A 20,590-nucleotide genomic window follows, 5' to 3' on the forward strand; every position below is an offset into this window, starting at 1 on the left:
GTTCTCTCCTCTCACATTATGTCCTTCTGTTCTCTCCTCTCTTTGGATGCCCTTCAGTATTCTTCTCTCTGTGGATGCCATTCTGTTCTCTCCTCTCATATTATGTCCTTCTGTCCTCTCCTCTCTCTGGATGCTCCTCTGCCCTCTCCTCTCTCTGGATGCCCTTCAGTTCTCTCCTTTTTTCTGGATATCCTTCTGTACTCTCCTCTCTCTGGATGCCCTTCTGTCTCCTCCTGTTTCTGGATGCCCTTCTGTTTTCATCTCTCTGGATGTCCTTCTGTTCTCTCCTCTCTTTTGATGCCAGTCTATTGTTTCCTATCTCTGGATGCCCTTCCCTCTTCTCCTTTATCTTGATGCCCTTCTGTACTCTCCTCTCTCTGGATGCCCTACTGTTCTCTCTACTCTCAGTATGCCCTTCTTTCCTCTCCTCTCTCTGGATGCCCCTCTGTTCTCTGCTCTCTGTGGATGCCCTTCTCTCCCCTTCTCTCTGTGGATGCCCATCTGTTCTCTCCTCTCACAGTATGTCCTTCTGTCCTCTCCTCTCTCTGGATGCCCTTCTGTCTTCTCATCTCTCTAGATGCACTTCTGTTATCTTCTTTTATGGATGACTTTCTGTCCTCTCCTCAGTCTGGATGCCCTTCTGTTCTCTCTTCTCTCTGGATGCCCTTTTGAATTCTTTTCTCTCTGTATGACCTTTCTTCCTCTCTTCTCTCTGGATGCCCTTCTGTCTTCTCCTCCCTCTGAATGACCTTCTTTCCTGTTCTCTCTATGGATGATCTTCTTTCCTCTCTTCTCTCTGCATGCCCTTCTGTCCTCTCCTCTTTTTGGATGCCCTCATGTTCTCTCCTGTCTTTGGATGCACTTCTCTCCTGTTCTCTCTTGGATGCCCTTCTGTCCTGCCATCTCTATGGATGTCCTTCTGCCTTCTCCTCTCTCTAGATGCCCTTCTTTCCACTCCTCTCTCTATATGCCCTTCAGTCTTCTCCTCTCTGGGTGCCCTTCTGTTCTCTGCTCTCTCTATATGCCTTTCTGTCTTCTCCTCTCTCTGGATGCCCCTCTGTTTTCTCCTCTCTCTCTCTGCAATCGCTTCTGTTCTCTCCTTTCTCTGGATGCCCTTCTGTCCTCTTCTCTCTCTGGATGCCCTTCTGTCCTCTCTTCTCTCTGGATGCCCTTTTGTCCTCTCCTCTCTCTTTATGCCCTTCTGTCCTCTCCTTTCTCTGTATGCCATTCTGTCCTCTCCTATTTCTGGAAGCCCTTCTGTTTTATCCTCTCCCTGGATGCCCATCTGTCCTCTCATCTCACTGGATGCCCTTCTGTCCTCTCATCTCACTGGATGCCCTTGTTTCCTCTCCTCTCTCTGGATGACCTTCTGTCCTCTCCTCTATCTGGATGTCTTCCTGTCCTCTCCTCTCTCTGGATGCACTTATCTTCTCTCCTCTCTCTAGATGCCCTTTTGTATTCTTTTCTGTCCAGATGCCCTTTTTCCTCTCTTGTCTCTGGATGACCTTCAGCCTTCTCTTCCCTCTGGATGACCTTCTTTCCTGTCCTCTCCCAGGATTCCCTTTTGTCCTCTCCTCTTCCCATCTTTCCAGGTGCCCTTCTTTACTCTCCTAACTCTGGATTCCATTCTGTCTTCAATCTCTAGATGCTCTTCTGTTCTTTCCTCTCTCTGGTTGCCCTTCTGTCTTCTCCTATCTCTAGATGCCCGTCTATTATCGTCTTTCTTTGGATGCCCTTCTGTCCTCTCCTGTGACAGTAGGTCCTTCTGTTCTATCCTCACACTGGATGCACTACTGTTCTCTCCTCTCTCAGTATGCCTTTCTGTACTCTCCTTTCTCTTGATGCCCTTCTGTTCTCTACTCTCTGTGGATGCCCTTTTGTCCTCTTCTCTCTGTGTATGCCATTCTGTTCTCTGCTCTCACAGTATGCCCTTCTGTCCTCTTCTCTCTATGGATGCCCTTCTGTCCTCTCTTCTCTCTAGATGCCCTTCTATCTTCTTCTCTCCATAGAGGACCTTGTGTTATCTTCTTTCTTTGGATGCCTTTCTGTCCTCTCCTCTCTCTGGATGCCCTTCTGTTCTCTCCTCTCTCTCAATGACCTTTTGTATTCTTTTCTCTCTGGATACCCTTTTTTCCTCACTTCTTTCTGGATGCCCTTCTGTATTCACCTCCCTCTGAATGACCTTCTTTCCTATCCTCTCTCTGGATGCCCTTTTTACCTCTCTTCTCTCTGGATGCCCTTCTGTCCTCAGCTCTCTTTGAATTCCCTTTGGTTCTCTCCTCTCTCTGGATGCACAAATGTCCTGTCCTCTCTCTGGTTGACCTTCTGTCCTCTCCTCTCTCTGTATGCCCTTCTGTCTTCTCCTCTCTCTGGATGCCCTTCTGTCCTCTCTTCTCTCTGGATGCCCTTCCCTTCTCTCCTCTCTCTGGATGCGGCTCTGTCCTCTACTCTCTCTGGGTGACCTTGAGTCCTGTCCTCTCTCTGGATGTCCTTCTTTCTTCTCCTCTCTCTGGATGCCCTTCTGTCCTGTCATCTCTCTGGATGCCCTTCTGTTCTCTCCTCTCTCTGGATGCCCGTCTGTGCTCTCCTCTCTCTGGATGCCCGTCTGTGCTCTCCTCTCTCTGGATGCCCTTCTGTTCTCTCCTCTCTCTAGATGCCCTTCTGCTCTCTCCTCTCTCTGGATGCTCTTCTGTTCTCTCCTCTCTCTGAATGTCCTTCTGTTCTCTCCTCTCTCTGGATGCCCTTCTGTCCTGTCATCTCTCTGGATGCCCTTCTGTTCTCTCCTCTCTCTGGATGCCCTTCTGTCTTTTCTTCCCTCTGAATGCCCTTCTGTTCTTTACTCTCTCTGGATAACCTTCTGTTCTCTCCACTCTCCAGATGCCCTTGTATTCTCTCCTCTCTCTGGATGCCCTTCTGTCTTCTACTTTCTCCAGAACCCATTCTGTCCTATCCTCTCTACATGCCCTTCTGTTTTCTCCTCTATCTGGATGCCCTTTTGTTCTCTCCTATCTCTGGATGCACTTCTGTTCTCTCCTCTCTCGGGATTCCCTTCTGTTCTTCATCTTACTGGATGTCCTTCTGTTCTCTCCTCACTCTGTATGCCCTTCTGCCTTCTCCTCTCTCTGGATGCCCTTTTGTCTTCTCCTCTCTCTTGATTCCCTTCTCTTTTCCTCTCTCTGGATGACCTTCTATCTACTTTTTTCTCTGGATGCCCTTCTGTACTCTACTATCTGGATGCCCTTCTGTCTTCTATCTCTACATGCCCTTCTGTCCTCTTCTCTTTCTGGATGCACTTCTGTCTACTTTTTTTCTTGATTCCTTTCTGTTCTTTCCTCTCTCTGGAGGCCCTTCTGTTCTCTCCTCTCTCAATATGCCTTTCTGTCCTCTCCTCTCTCTGGATGCCCTTCTGCCCTCTCCTGTATTTGGATGCCCTTCTGTCCTCTACTCTCTCTGGATGCCCTTCTGTCGTCTCCTCTGTCTAGATGCCCTTGTTTTCTCTCCTCTCTCTCGATGCCCTTGTGTCCTCTCCTCTCTCTCTGCATGTACTTCTGTCCTCTCCTCACTCAGGATGACCTTCTGTCCTCTCCTATTTCTGGATGCCCTTTGGCTTCTCCTCTCTCTGGATACCCCTCCATCCTCTCCACTCTCTGCATGCCCTTCTGTTCTCTCTTCTCTCTATATGTGCTTCTGTCCTGTCCTTTCCCTGGATGCCCTTCTGTCTTCTCCTCTCACTGGATGCCCTTCTGTCCTCTCCTCTATCTGGATGACCCTCTCTTCTCTCCTCTTTCTGGATGCCATTCTTTCTCTCCTCTCTATGGATGCCCTTCTGTCACCTCCTCTCTCTGGATGCCCTTCTGTTCTTCATCTCTGTTCATGTCCTTCTGCTCTCTCCTCTTTGTAAAAGACATTCTGTCTTCTCCTCTGTCTGGATGACCTTCTGTCCTCTCCTCTCTCTGCATGCCCTTCTGTTTTCTCATCTCTCTGGATGCCCTTCTGTCCTGTCATCTTTCTGGATGCCCTTCTGTTCTCTCCACTCTCTGCATGCCTGTCTGTGCTCTCCTCTCTCTGGATGCCCTTCTGTTCTCTCCTCTCTCTGAATACCCGTCTGTTCTCTCCTCCCTCTGATGCCCTTCTGCTCTCTCCTCTCGCTGGATGCTCTTCTGTTCTCTCCTCTCTCTGAATGTCCTTCTGTTCTCTCCTCTCTCTGGATACCCGTCTGTTCTCTCCTCTCTGGATGCCCTTCTGTTCTCTCCTCTCTCTGAACGCCCTTCTGTCTTCTCTTCGCCCGTCTGTTTTTTACTCTCTCTGGATAACCTTCTGTTCTCTCCACTCTCTGGATGCCCTTGTATTCTCTCCTCTCTCTGGATGCCCTTCTGTCTTCTACTTTCTCCAGAACCCATTATGTCCTATCCTCTCTCCATGCCCTTCTGACTTCTTCTCTATCCTGGATGCCCTTTTGTTCTCTCCTATCTCTGGATGCACTTCTGTTCTCTCCTCTCTCTGGATGCCCTTCTGCCTTCTCCTCTCTCTGGATGCCCTTTTGTCTTCTGCTCTCTCTTGATTCCCTTCTTTTTTCCTCTCTCTGGATGACCTTCTATCTTCTTTTTTTCTCTGGAAGATATTCTATCTTCTCCTCTATCTGGATGTCCTTTTGTCTTCTCCTCTTTCTTGATTCCCTTCTTTTTTGTCCTCTCTCTGGATAATTTTCTATCTTCTTTTTTCTCTGGGTGCCCTTCTATACTCTACTATCTGGATGCCCTTCTGTTTTCTATCTCTGCATGCCCTTCTGTCCTCTCCTCTATCTGGATGCACTTCTGTCTACTTTTTTGATGCCCTTCTGTTCTCTCCTCTCTCTGGACGCCCTTATGGCCTCTCCTCTCACTGGATGCACTTCTGTTCTCTCCTCTCTCTGGATGCCCTTCTATCTTCTCCTTTCTCTGCATGCTCTTTTTTTTCCTCTCTTTGGATGCCCATTTACCATAATCTCTCTCTCTCTGGATGCCCCTCTGTTCTCTCCTCTTTTTGGCTGCGCTTTTGTCCTCTCCTTTCTATGGATGCCCTTCTGTTCTCACCTCTCTCTGGATGCCCTTCTATCCTCTCTTCTTTCTTTATTTCCTTCTGTTTTCTCCTCTCTCTGGAATCCCTTCTCTCATTTCCTCTCTCTGGACGCCCTTCTTTTCTCTGATCTCTCTGGATGTCCTTCTGCTCTCTCCTCTCTCTGGATGGTGTTTTGTTTTCTCCTCTGTCTGTATGCCCTTCTATTATCTCCTCACAACGAATGCACTTCTGTCTTCTCCTCTCTCTGCATGCCCTTCTGTCCTCTCCTGTCTCTAGATATACTTCTGTCCTCTCCTCTCTCTGGATGCCTTACTGTTCCCTCCTATCTCTTTATGCCCTTCTGTATTCTACTCTCTTCAGATTCCGTTCTGTCTTCTCTTTCTGGATGCATTTCTGTCTTCTCCTCTATCTGGATGCCCTTCTCTTTTCTACTTTCTCTCTGGATCCACTTCTGTTCTCTCTTGTCTCTAGATGCCCTTCTGTTCTCTCCTCTCTCTGGATACCCTTCTGTCTTCTCCTCTTACTGGATGCCCTTCTGTTCTCTCCTCCCTATGGATGCCCTTCTGTCCTCTTCTCTCTCTGGATGCCCTTCTGTACTCTCCTCTCTCTGGATGCCCTTCTCTTCTCTCCTTTCTCTGGATGCCTTTCTGTTCTCTCCTCTCTCTGGATGCCTGTCTGTCTTCTCCTCTCTTTGGACACTCTTCTGTCCTCTTGTCTCTCCGGATGCACCTCTGTTGCATCCTCTCTTGGGATGCCCTTCTGCCTTCTCCTCTCTCCGGATGCCCTTCTGTCCTCTACTCTCTCTGGATGACTTTCTGTATTCTCCTCTCTCTGTATGCCCTTCTGTTCTCTCCTCTCTCTCTGGATGCTCTTCTGTATTCTCCTCTATCTGGATGCCCTTATATTCTCTCCTATTTTTTGGATGCTCTTCTGTCCTCTACTCTCTGGATGTCCATTTGTTCTCTCCTCTCTCCGGATGTCTTTCTGTCCTCTCCTTTCTCTGGATGCCCTTCTGTCTTCTCCACTCTATGGATGCCCTTCTGTTTTCTCCTCACCATGAATGCCCTTCTGTCTTTTACTCTCTCTGCCTGTCCTTCTGTCCTCTCCTCTCTCTGGATGACCTTCTGTCCTCTCTTCTCTCTGGATGCCCTAATGTTCCCTACTCTCTCTCTCTGTATGCCCTTCTCTCTTATAATTCTTATTATTCTCTCAACACAGCTACCTAACTGGACATAGTTTCAAAACCAAAGAACAGTGCATGGCCGGCTATTACCCTGTTGATACCGAAATCTAAATAACACGTCTTAAACCAAATTGCACAACTAATGTGCATTTAGTGTTTTCAGATCTCTAAATGTTGCCTGTAACTCAGGGAGTACATATGCTTTTTTCCTTGGGTAGTCGTACAGATGGGAACTGCCTTACATTGTATCATGCCTTTTACCTGCTATACAGCTACTGATTTGAACATAGTTTCCAAAAAAGAACAGTGCATGGCTGGCTATTACCCTGTTTATACCCAAATCCAAATAACACGTCTTAACCACGAGTGAACAAATAAAGAGCAGTAAATGTTTTCAGCTCTCCAAATGCTGCCTGTAACTCAGGGAGTACACATGCTTTTCTCCTTGGGTAGTCTTACAAACAGTAACTGCCTTACATTGTATCATTTGTTTTAGCTGCAATACACCTACTTATTTGGACATAGTTTAAAAAACAAAGAAAAGTGCATGGCCGGAAAATACCCTGTTTATACCCCAATCCAAATAACAAGTCTTAACTCAAACTGTAAAGTTAACGTGCATTTAGTATTTTCATCTCTTTAAAGAGATGCCTGTAACTCAAGAAGTACACATGCTTTTCTCTTTGGGTAGTCTTACAGACAAGAACTGTCTTACAATTTATCATGCATTTTAGCTGCAATACAGTTACTTAGTTGGACATAGTTTCCAAAACCAAGAACATTGCATGGCCGGCTATTACCCTGTTTATACCCAAATCCAAATAACATGTCTTAACCCATATTGAACAACTAATGTGCATTTAGTGTTTTCAGATCTCTAAAGATTGCCTGTAACTCAGGGAGTGCACATGCTTTTCTCCTTGGGAAGTCTTACACATGGGAAATACCTTACATTGCATCTCGCCTTTTAGCTGCAATACAGCTACTTATTTGGAAATAGTTTCCAAAACAAAGAACAGTGCATGGCCGGCTAATACCCTGTTTATACCCAAATCCAAATAACAGGTCTTAACACAAACTTCACAAGTAACATGCATTTAGTATTTTCATCTCTTTAAAAGGTTGCCTGTATCTCAAGAAGTACATATGCTTTTCCCCTTGGGTAGTCTTACAGATGGGAAATGCTTTATATTGTATCATGCATTTTAGCTGCAATACAGCTACTTATTTGGACAAAATTTCCAAAACAAAGAACAAGGCATGGCCAGCTAATACCCTGTTTATACTCAAATCCAAATAACAAGTCTTAACCCTAAGTCCACAAGTAACATGCATTTAGTGTTTTCAACTCTCTAAGGGTTGCCTGTAACTCAGGGAGTACACATGCTTTTCTCCTTGGGTAGCATGAAATATGGGAACTGCCTTACATTGTATCATGCCTTTTAGCTACAATACAGCTTCTTATTTTTACATAGTTTCCAAAACAAAGAACAGTGCATGGTCGGCTATTACCCTGTTTATACCCAAATCCAAATAACACGTCTTAACCCAAAGTGCACAAGTAAAGTTCATTAAGTGTTTTCAGCTCTCCAAATGTTGCTGCTAACTCAGGGAGTACACATTCTTTTCTCCTTGGGTAGTCTTACAGACAGGAACTGCCTTATATTGTATCATGCGTTTTAGCTGCAATACAACTACTTATTTGGACATAGTTTCCAAAACAAAGAAGAGTGCATGGCCACCTAATACACTGTTTATACCCAAATCCAAATAACAGGTCTTAACCCAAACTGCACAACTAACGTGCATTTAGTGTTTTCAGATCTCTAAAGGTTGCCTGTTACTCAGGGAGTACACATGCTTTTCTCCTTAAGAAGTCTTACACATGGGAACTGCCTTACATTGTTTCTTGCCTTTTAGATGCAATACAGTGACTTATTTGGACATAGTTTCCAAAACAAAGAACAGTGCATGGCTGGCTAATACCCTGTTTATACCCAAATACAAATAACAGGTCTTATTCCAAACTGCACAAGTAACATGCATTTAGTATTTTCCTCTCTTTAAAGGGTTGCCTGTATCTCAAGAAGTACATATGCTTTTCTCCTTGGGTAGTCTTACAGATGGGAAATTTCTTACATTGTATCATGCATTTTAGCTGCAATACAGCTACTTATTTGGACAAAATTTCCAAAACAAAGAACAGTCCATGGTCAGCTAATACCCTGTTTATACTCAAATCTATATAACATGTCTTAACCCTAAGTCCACAAGTAATGTGCATTTAGTGTTTTGAGCTCTCTAAGGGTTGCCTGTAAGTCAGGGAGTACTCATGCTTTTCTCCTTGGGTAGCGTGAAAGATGGGAACTGCCTTACATTGTATCATGCCTTTTAGCTGCAATACAGCTACTTATTTTTACATAGTTTCCCAAACAAAGAAGAGTGCATGGCCGGCTATTACCCTGTATATACCCAAATCCAAATAACACGTCTTAACCCAAAGTGCACAAGTAAAGCGCATTAAGTGTTTTCAGCTCTCCAAATGTTGCCTGTAACTCACAGATTACACATGCTTTTCTCCTTGGGAAGTCTTACACACGGGAAGGGAACTCCCTTACATTGTATCTTGCCTTTTAGCTGCAATACAGCGACTTAATTGGACATAGTTTCCAAAAAAAAGAGCAGTGCATGGCTGGCTAATACACTGTTTATACCCAAATCTAAATAAGACATCTTAACCCTAAGTGCACAAGTAAAGTGCATTAAATGTTTTCAGCTCTCCATATGTTGCCTGTAACTCAGTGAGTACACATGCTTTTCTCCTTGGGTAGTCTTACAGAAAGGATCTGCCTTACATTGTATCATGTGTTTTAGCTGCAATACAGCTACTTATTTAAACATAGTCTCCAAAAGAAAGAACAGTGCATGGCCCGCTATTACCCTGTTTATACCCAAATGCAAATGACACTTCTTAATTCAAACTGCACAAATAACGTGCATTTAGTGTTTTCAGCTCTCTAAGGGTTGCCTGTAACTCAAGAATTACACATGCTTTTCTCCTTGGGTAGTCTTACAGACAGGAAATGCCTTACATTGTATCATGCTTTTTAGTTGCAATACAGCTACTTATTTGGACAAAATTTCCAAAACAAAGAACAGTGCATGGCCAGCTAATACCCTGTTTATACCCAAACCCAAATAACATGTCTTAACCCTAAGTCCACATGTAACAGTAACGTGCATTTAGTGTTTTCAGCTCTCTAAGGGTTGCCTGTAACTCAGGGAGTACACATGACTTTCTTCTTGGTGAGACTTACAGATGGGAACTGCCTTACATTGTATCATGCCTATAAGCTGCAATACAGCGACTTATTTTTACATAGTTTCCAAAACAAAGAACAGTGCTGGCCGTCTATTACCCTGTTTATACCCAAATCCAAATATCATGTCTTAACCCAAACTGCACAAGTAACACAAATTTAGTGTTTTCAGGTCTCTAACGGTTTCCTGTAACTCAGGGAGTACACATGCTTTTCTCCTTGGGTAGTCTTTCACATGGGAACTGCCTTACATTGTATCATGCATTTCAGCTGCAAAACAGCTACTTATTTGGACATAGTTTCCAAAACAAAGAACAGTGCATGGCCGCCTAATACCCTGTTGATACCCAAATTCAAATAACACGTCTTAACCCAAACTGCACATGTAACATGCATTTAGTGTTTTTAGCTCTCTAACGGTTGCCTGTAACTCAGGGAGTACACATTCTTTTTTCCTTGGGATGTCTTACACACGGGAACTGCCTTTCATTGTATCCTGCCTTTTAGCTGCAATACAGCTACTTAATTGGACATAGTTTCCAAAACAAAAACAGTGCATGGCTGGCTAATACCCTGTTTATACCCAAATCCAAATAAGACATCTTAACCCTAAGTGCACAAGTAAAGTGTATTAAATGCTTTCAGCTCTCTAAGGGTTGCCTGTAACTCAGGGAGTACACATGCTTTTCTCCTTGGGTAGTCTTAAAGACAGGATCTGCCTTACATTGTATCATGCATTTTAGCTGCAATATGGCTACTTATTTGGACATAGTTTCCAAAACAAAGAAGAGTGCATGGCCGGCTAATACCCTGTTTACACCCAAATCCAAATAACACGTCTTAAACCAAACTGCACATGTAAAGTGCATTTAGTATTTTCATCTCTTTAAAGGATTGCCTGTTACTCAAGATGTACACATGCTTTATTTCTTGGGTAGTCTTACAGACAGGAACTTCCTTACATTGCATCATGTGTTTTAGATGCAATACAGCTACTTATTTGGACATAGTTTCGAAAACAAAGAACAGTGCATGGCCGGCTAATACCCTGTTTATTCCAAAATACAAATAACATGTCTTAACCCAAACTGCACATGTAACTTGCATTTAGTATTTTCATCTCTTTAAAGGGTTGCCTGTAACTCAGGAAGTACACATGCTTTTCTCTTTGGGTAGTCTTACAGATGCTAACTGCCTTACATTGTATTGTAGAGTGAAAAATTATAAAGGCCATTTTATGAAATGTGTGTAGATTTTTCACCTTAGACCTGAGCAGGAAAAGTGCAGATTCCAGAACTCAGAACTGAAAATAAGATTTCAGGCCTTCACATTCCAGGTGAAGCACACTTGCTGGATTACATTCCTCAAGTCTCTCCCACCTACGGGTAGGAGAGGCCCAAGGCAGGAAGACACATTCCTGACCACAGATAAAAGATGCTGCCACCTACGTGGGGCTATAGCCAGGACAAGTAAAGATAGTTAATCTGAAATGGCAGGATAGGACACAATGACATGCTAAAGACCACATTTTTGAGAAGAATGAGTGTGCAGAGTGATTTGCACATGACTCTAGATCATTTGGGCTAGATTCTCTGAAATGTTCCACTGTTCTTGGTTACCCCTCCCTTGGTCTTCCCAGTGCTATGTTCAAAATTTGTAAAACAACCAATCATGTGTAAGCGCGCGAAAATGCAACCATTCATGTGTAAGTGCACAAAAATGCCTTCCTTTACCCACCCCATGCTATAAAAGACCCTTTAACCCACCACTCTGGGCCAAAACCTTGCTCTTGGAGTTAAAGAGATTGTGGTTTTGACCACCAGCTAACTTCCCTTATAAAGCCTCTGCTAATTGCATCCAGGTATGATTTCTTGTGATCTTTGTGTGGTCGTGATTTCCTGAGACTTGAGGAAGAGTCTCCCAAGTATGGGGGTCTTCATTTGGGGGCTCCTCCTGGATTTTTGACCACCTTAATCCAAGAGCCACACCAGGAGGTGAAGGGATACTGCAGTTTTCTGTCTGATTGTTGTGTGACCTTTTGTCTAAATTGCCTGGTTTCTGGATGTGCTGGGTTGTCTAAATCGTCTGATTTCTCGTGTGCTGTTTTGTCTAGGTTTGTCTAAGTTGTTTGTTTTCTAAGTTGTTTGTGCCCATCTGTCTGAATTATTTGGTTTCTGAAAAGTGCACTTCGATTTGGACTGGCAGCTGTTTCTCTCTCATGAGGGGCAGTAAACCATTTTTGTCTCGAAAGGAGATAAATGAGTGATTAGCAGACATGCTGGAGAGTCACTAGATGCTGCACCCCAGAGACATTTGGGGGTTCATCTAGGTGCCAGAGAGGACGTGGAATCCCTCTCGGCTGGCACTGTCAATTGAGACAAGTTTTTTTGTAAGTCTTTTTGTGTATTAACAATGAAACTAGAGAGAAAAGGTCAGAAATGGCCACCGTGGTTGTTGTGCTCTCATGGCAGTGTGTCTATTTTGGGTTGTTCATTGCTGGCATGTTGGAAATCTGTTAGACTTGGTCCAACATAGGCTGGCCAAGTTGTCTGAATCAGTTAAATCTGAATCTGTGAAGACTGACTACGTTGTCTGGTTATTGGAGTCTTACTTGGAAGGCAGAGACAGGAGGATTTCTGATGCCCTTCCTTATTGTGTATCTTGGTCCCTATGCCCGTAGCAGGGGCAAGAACTCTCTGTATTACCTGGTTTATGTGCCTCCCCTGAGAAGGGTGAGCTATTTGTGTTGTTTTTTTATATGTGTGTGTCTTTTCTTGGAAAATCATCTGTGTGTTAGCTGTTAATCTACTGTGTTAAACATCATGAGTTAAAAATAGGTAACATGATCACCAGCAGAGAAAGCCACCAGTGCAAGAGTACTGCTGCAGAAGGGTGGGCAGATCCTTTAATAAGGGGCATCCACCGCAGTCCATGTTCGCAGTTCGTGTTCAGACAGCCTGCCTACTGCATGTAGGGTATGCTCCAGGTAACAGCACATGGAGGGTACCCTTGCCCAGCTTGCACTTGGCGGGTGTTAACTCGTGGTTCCCCAGCACAACAACAGCGTGTGACAGCCACCTAGTTAGGTGTGCAGCTGTACTGGGTACCTTGAGGTCACTGCCATAACAAATTGGCGGCATTCCACCTGCGTCATATGAAGGTAGGTAGAACCCAGGAGATAAAAAACCTAGCAGTGGAGCCAGGGCAGCTAGACAAACAGCCCCAAGATTATTCACCTGAGAGTTATAATTATATATTTTTTATTAAAAATATAGTGAGTAAATAACAATGAGATTTTGAAAAAAGAGAAAAATAAACAAGTAGCACTGAGACAAGTCATGTGATGTGGTGACTCCAGCTTAGAAACGCTGAACCAATGAACCTGCCTGCAGACAGGTCAGACTGGTTGCCTGCCTGTTACAAGAAGTTACAGGCTGTCCTGAGTTTATATATATATATATATATATATATATATATATATATATATATATATATATATGCTTCTGTTTTGATAGACTTTCTAGCCATTGCTGTTTGAGACAATTTCATTATTTATATGAGATTTTCATTAAGATTTGGTTCAAAGATGAGAGTTCAGACAAGATAAAATTGAAGAAGTGGTGAAGACTTGTGCTCTTATGTTAGATATAAAAATGTTTACTTTATCGTTCTTGTGGTGTATCACTTCTAAAATAATATTCTAATCAGAAATAACTCTTTAAAAGGTTTTTATAGAACTATGACCAAAGTTTCTATTTTGTCAAAAATTAAATTCAAATAAGTGTCATCTTAATAGTCTTGCTGTGAAATGCTGTGGATAAGGTTATTCATTCTGATTTGGTTTCTTTCTTGGAGCTTCAGAGGTGAGCTCACATTATACCTGTGGACAAGGTACTGTTTGCAGACTGAACTGAGTTGTAATCTCTAGTGTGATGTGAACAACAGTCATGCAGCCTCATAGATACATTAGTCTGTACAGAGTTCTAAGAGACTATTTACTGCTTCTACAGGTGATCAAAAGCAATAAATAAGATAAGAGCCTTTCTTTCAAAAGACGCTTGTAGGTTCTGGTCTTCAGAAGTGACAAAAAAGAGAGGACACCAGAAAAAGAATGTTCCCTCAGACATGGAGACATGGGGATCCCATCAATTGATCAGGCTGTGGCCAGCAGCAGGTTACAGAAGGTAAGGGACACCCAAAGGCCCACGCCAGATCCTGCTGATAGATCTTGAGAGAGAGAGTTACATGAGACCCCACTAATTTTGATCAAGGTACAGGAGGTTAAGCAGGGATCAGATGAGTTGCCAACAGCCTTTCTAGACATTCTGTCAGTATAGGCAAGGCTTCACAGACTAGAGGAGAGAAATAGAGAAGATTAAAAGATTTAGTGTAAGTTACTGAGGAAGTCTAGAGAAAAAGAGTGGAGAAGAGGAGTAGAGAAGAGAAAGATTTAGTGTAAGTTGCTAAGAAAGTCTAGAAGAGCGGAAGAGAGAAGTAGAAAAGGTTTAGTATAAGTCTGGAGAAGAAAAGTGGAGAAGGTTTAATGTAAGTCTAGAAAAAAAGATCTAGTGTAAGTTGCTGAGACTAGAGAGAGGTGAAGAAAGAAAAAGGTGACAGGAAAATAATTTACAGAAAGCAGAGAAGAGGGGCTCCAATCAAAGGGAGATAAACTCTTTGAAACAGACCAGTGTGCGCATTGCAAGTAAAGGAGCCAGCTTTGGGGTCCAAGAGGGCCCTAACAAATAGAAGCCAGGGCCAGGAAATCCCAGGCCTTGAAAAACACTCCAAATGGCAAAGATATTAGCTCTGTGTGACGACAGCTTTTGAAATAGATGGTGCAGCTTGAAGCCACCCAACTTTTGATAAACACAGGGTCTCCCTCCAGGCCAATGGGCCAAAATATATTCATGGACTACCCAAAAATGGTGGACTAAGATATGGGCAGGATATCCCATTCATTTATGGTCATCCTAGACTGTTTCTATCCCCGGTCAGTTTGAGACTTACTCCCTAGGATGGACATCCAGATATAACGCTTCCTATCCGACAGGCTGCAACTAGCTGACAAGAATTCAACGGGTAGAGGACTGACTCCAGCCAGGAGCCAAGGTAACCTGTTTTACAGACGAGAGCAGTTTTCTCCATGCTGGTCAGAGACAAGCCAGCGCTACTGTGGTGGACACAAATGTCATCTGGACTGACTCCCCACCCCTGAAATCATCGGTGCAGAGAGCAACCTTGGAGCCTAGGGCCGACAAGCAGGTATGCTTTTGCCACAGCCCATGCCCGCAGGGCTATATACCAAGGGAGGAGACTCTGGCCTGAGACAATAACTGGACAGATCAAGTGACTCTAGCTGTAACATTGAGACTAGGCCTGGCCACAGGTATAGAGACAGGTGTGGCTACATTGATTCAGACACCTCATTATTTTCATCAGCTGAGAGCTGCCATTGATGTAGATTTGAGAGCTCTAGAACAGTCGGTAACAAAGTTAAGTTGTTACTAGACTTGCTGTTTCTTAAAAGAAGTCTGTGTGCTGCTCTAAGAGAAAAACGTTACTCTCTCCCATTTTTCAGGAGTGACTAGAGAGTAAATTCAGAGAAAGGTTAAACCAGAGACAAGATAGAGAGGCACAGCAACAGTGATTCTAGAGTTGGTTCAATCCTCCCTTGCTGGACCTCTTGTGATTTTACATTTTAAGTAGATTAATAACTTTTGTTAGAGAAAGGATAAATGCTGTTCAGCTTTTTGTGTTGCGCCACCAATATAAAGATTTAGGTCAAGAAAATGATAATTATGATGACACTGGAGTTTAAACTTTTCTAAAGATCCAAATCAGAAGAAGTGGGGTGAGAATAGACTTATTAATAATTGAGTTTTTATGATTAAAAACATAACCAAATCAGAAGAAGTGGGGATGTAGAGTAAAAAATTATAAAGGCCATTTTATGAAATGTGTGTAGATTTTTCACCTTAGAACTGAGCAGGAAAAGTGTAGATTCCAGAACTCAGAACTGAAAATAAGATTTCAGGCCTTCACATTCCAGGTGAAGGACACTTGCTGGATTATATTCCTCAAGCCTCTCCCACCTATGGGTAGGAGAAGCCCAAGGCAGGAAGACACATTCCTGACCACAGATAAAAGATGCTGCCACCTAGGTGGGGCTATAGCCAGGACAAGTAAAGATAGTTAATCTGAAATAGTTGGTAAATGGCAGGATAGGACACAATGACATGTTAAAGACCACATTTTTGAGAAGAATGAGTGTGCAGAGTGATTTGCACATGACTCTAGATCATTTGGGCTAGATTCCTCTGAAATGTTTCACTGTTCTTGGTTACCACTCGCTTGGTCTTCCCAGTGCTATGTTCAAAATTTGTAAAACAACCAATCATGTGTAAGTGCGCGAAAATGCAACCATTCATGTGTAAGTGCGCAAAAATGCCTTCCTTTACCCACCCCATGCTGTAAAAGACCCTTTAACCCACCACTCTGGGCCAAAACCTTGCTCTTAGAGCTAAAGAGATTGTGGTTTTGACCACCGGATAACTTCCATAATAAAGCCTCTGCTGATTGCATCCAGGTATGGTTTCTTGTGATCTTTGTGTGGTCGTGATTTCCTGAGACTTGAGGAAGAGTCTCCCGAGAATGGGGGTCTTCAGTATCATGTGTTTTAGCTGCAATACAGCTACTAATTTAGACATAGTTTCCAAAACAAAGAACAGTGCATGGCCAGCTAATACCATCTTTATAACGAAATACAAATAACACTTCTTAACCAAAACTGAAAAACTAACATGCATTTAGTGTTTTCAGATCTTTAAAGGTTGCCTGTAACTCAGGGAGTACACATGCTTTTCTTCTTGGGTAGTATTACACACAGGAACTGCCTTATATTGTATCATGTGTTTTAGCTGCAATAAAGCTACTTAATTAGACATAGTTTCCAAAACAAGGAACAGTGCATGGCCAACTAATACCCTTTATATACCCAAATCTAAATAACACATCTTAAACCAAGGTGCACAAGTAAAGTGCTTTAAGTGTTTTCAGCTCTCCAAATTTTGCCTGTAACTCAGGGAGTACACATGCTTTTCTTCTTGAATAGTCTTACAGATGGAAATTGCCTTACATTGTATCATGCCTTTTAGATGCAATACAGCTACTTATCTGGACATAGTTTCCAAAACAAAGAACAGTGCATGGCCGGCTAATATCCTGTTATACGGAAATCTAAATAACATGTCTAAACCAAACTGCACAACTAACATGCATTTAGTGTTTTCAGCTCTAAGGGTTGCCTATAACTCAGGGAGTACACATGCTTTTCTGCTTGGGAAGTCTTACAGACAGGAACTGCTGTACATTGTATCATGCATTTTAACTGCAATACAGCTACTTCTTTGTACATAGTTTCTAAAACAAAGAACAGTACATGGCCTGCTAATACCCTGTTTATACCCAAATCCAAATAACATGTCTTAAACCACACTGCACAAGTAAAGTCCATTAAGTGTTTTCATCTCTCCAAATGTTGCCCCTAACTCAGGGAGTACACATGCTTTTCTCCTTGGGTAGTCTTACAGATGGGAACTGCCTTACATTGTATCATGCGTTTTAGCTGCAACACAGCTACTTATTTAGACATAGTTTACAAAACAAAAACAGTGCATGGCTAGCTAATACCCTGTTTATAACGAAATCCAAATAACACTTCTTAACCCAAACTGCACAACTAATGTGCATTTAGTGTTACAGGATCTTTAAAGGTTGCCTGTGACTCAGGGAGTACACAGGCTTTTCTCCTTGGGTAGGCTTAAACACAAGAACTGCCATATTTTTGTATCATGTGTTTTAGCTGCAATACAGCTACTTAATTAGACATAGTTTCCAAAACAAAGAACAGTGCATAGCCGGCTAATACCCTGTTTATACCCAAATCTAAATAACACGTCTTAACCCAAGGTGCACAAGTAAAGTGCTTTAAGTGTTTTCAGCTCTCCAAATTTTGCCTGTAACTCAGGGAGTACACATGCTTTCTTTTTAGATAATCTTACAGTTAGGAATTGCCTTACATTGTATCATGCCTTTTAGATGCAATACAGCTATTTATCTGAACATAGTTTCCAAAACAAAGAACAGTGCATGGCCGGCTAATATTCTGTTTATACTGAAATCCAAATAACATGTCTAAACCAAACTGCACAACTAACATGCATTTAGTGTTTTCAGCTCTCTAAGGGTTGCCTGTAACACAGCAAGTACACATGCTTTTCTCCTTGAGTAGTCTTACACATGGGAACTGCCTAACATTGTATCATGGGTTTTAGCTGCAAAACAGCTACTTAATTGACATAGTTTCCAAAACAAAGAACAGTGCATGGCCTGCTAATACCCTGTTTATACCCAAATAAAAATAACATGTCTTAACAAAAAATGCACAAGTAACTTGTTTTCAGGTCTCTAAGAGTTGCCTGTAACTCAAGAAGTACACATGCTTTTCTCCTTGGTAACTCTTACACACGGGAATTGCTTTAAATTTTATCATGCCTTTTAGCTGTAATACAGCTACTTTTTGAAAATAGTTTCCAAAAAAGAACATTGCATGGCTGGCCAATACCCTGTTTATACCCAAATCCAAATAGCACGTCTTAACCCTAAGTCCACAAGTAACGTGCATTTAGTGTTTTCAGCTCTCTAAGAGTTGCCTGTAACTCAGGGAGTACACATGCTTTTCTCCTTGGGTAGTCTTACAGACAGGAACTGCCTTACATTGTATCATGCGTTTTAGCTGCAGTACAGCTTCCTATTTGGACAAAATTTTCAAAACAAAGAACAGTGCATGGCCGGCTAATACCCTGTTTATACCCAAATCCAAATAACACGTCTTAATCCAAAATGCACAACTAGCATGCATTTAGTGTTTTAAGCTCTCCAAATGTTGCCTGTAACTCAGGGAGTACACATGCTTTTCTCCGTGGGTAGTCTTACACACGGGAACTGCCTTACATTGTATCATGCGTTTTAGCTGCAATACAGCTTCCTATTTGGACAAAATTTTCAAAACAAAGAACAGTGCATGGCCGGCTAATACACTGTTTATACCCAAATCCAAATAACATGTCATAACCCAAACTGCACAAGTAACATGCATTTAGTGTTTTCTGATCTCTAAGGGTTGCCTGTAACTCAGGGTGTACACATGGTTTTCTCCTTGTGTAGTGTTACAGATGGGAACAGCCTTACATTGTATCATGCCTTTTAGCTGTAATACACCTCCTAATTTGGACATAGTTTCTAATACAAAGAACAGTGCATGGCCGGCTATTACCCTGTTTATACCCAAATCCAAATAACATGTCTTAACCCAAACTGCACAAGTAACCTGCATTTAGTGTTTTTTGATCTCTAAGGGTTGCCTGTGACTCAGGGAGTACACATGCGTTTCTCCTTGGGTAGTCTTACACATGGGAAGGGCCTTACATTGTATCATGCGTTTTAGCTACAAAACAGCTACTTATTTGGACATAGTTTCCAAAACAAAGAATAGTGCATGGCCGGCAAATACCCTGTTTATACCCAAATCCAAATAACACGTCTTAATCCAAAATGTACAAATAACGTGCATTTAGTACTTTCATCTCTTTAAAGGGTTGCCTGTAACTCAAGAAGTATACATCCTTTTCTTTTTGGGTAGTCTTACACACGGGAATCTCCATACATTTTATTATGAGTTTTAGCTGCAATACAGCTACTTATTTGGACATAGTATCCAAAACAAAGAACAGTCCGTGGCCTGCTAATATCTTATTTATACCCAAATCAAAATAACACGTCTTAACCCACACTGCACAAGTAAAGTGCATTAAGTGTTTTAATCTCTCCAAATGTTGCCCCTAACTCAGAGAGTACACATGCATTTCTCCTTGCTTAGTCTTACACACGGGAAAGGCCTTACATTTTATCATGTGTAAATAAAGCTACTAAATTGGACATAGTTTCCAAAACAAAGAAAAGTTCATGGCCTGCTAATACCCTGTTTATACCCAAATTCCAAATAACATGTCTTACCCCTAAGTGCACAAGTAAAGTACATTAAGTGTTTTCATCTCTCCAAATGTTGCCACTAGCTCAGGGAGTACACATGCTTTTCTCCTTGGATAGTCTTACAGACAGAAACTGCCTTACATTGTATCATGCGTTTTAGCTGCAATACAGCTACTTATTTGGACATAGTTTCCAAAACAAAGAACAGTGCATGGCCGGCTAATACCCTGTTTATACGAAAATCCAAATAACATGTCTTAACACAAACTGCAGAACTGCAAATAACATGTCTTAACTAAATGCAGAACGTGCATTTAGTGTTTAGAGCTCTCTAAGGTTTGTCTGTAACTCAGGGAGTACAAATGCTTTTCTCCTTGGGTAGTCATACACACAGGAACTGCCTTACATTGTATCATGCATTTTAGCTACAATACAGCTTCTAATTTGGCCAAAATTTCCAAAACAAAAAACAGTGCATGGCCGGCTAATACCCTGTTTAGACCAAATCCAAATAACATGTCTTATCCAAAACTGCACAAGTAAAGTGCATTTAGTCTTTTTTTATCTCAACGGGTTGCCTGTAACTCAGGGAGTACACATGCTTTTCTTTTTGGATAGTCTTACACACAGGAACTGCCTTACATTGTAACATGCATTTTAGCTGCAATACAGCTAGTTAATTGGACATAGTTTCCCAAAAAAAGAACAGTGCATGGTCGGCTAATACCCTGTTTAGCCCCAATCCAAATAACATGTCTTATCCAAAACTGCACAAGTAAAGTGCATTTAGTGTTTTTTGATCTCTAAGGGTTGCCTGTAACTCAGGGAGTACACTTGCTTTTCTTTTTGGGTAGTCTTACACACGGGAACTGCCTTACATTGTATCATGCATTTTAGCTGCAATACAGCTAGTTAATTGGACATAGTTTCCCAAAAAAAGAACAGTGCATGGTCGGCTAATACCCTGTTTAGCCCCAAT

Source organism: Arvicanthis niloticus, chromosome 29 (genome assembly GCF_011762505.2).
Source record: "Arvicanthis niloticus isolate mArvNil1 chromosome 29, mArvNil1.pat.X, whole genome shotgun sequence".
NCBI classification, from domain to species: domain Eukaryota; kingdom Metazoa; phylum Chordata; class Mammalia; order Rodentia; family Muridae; genus Arvicanthis; species Arvicanthis niloticus.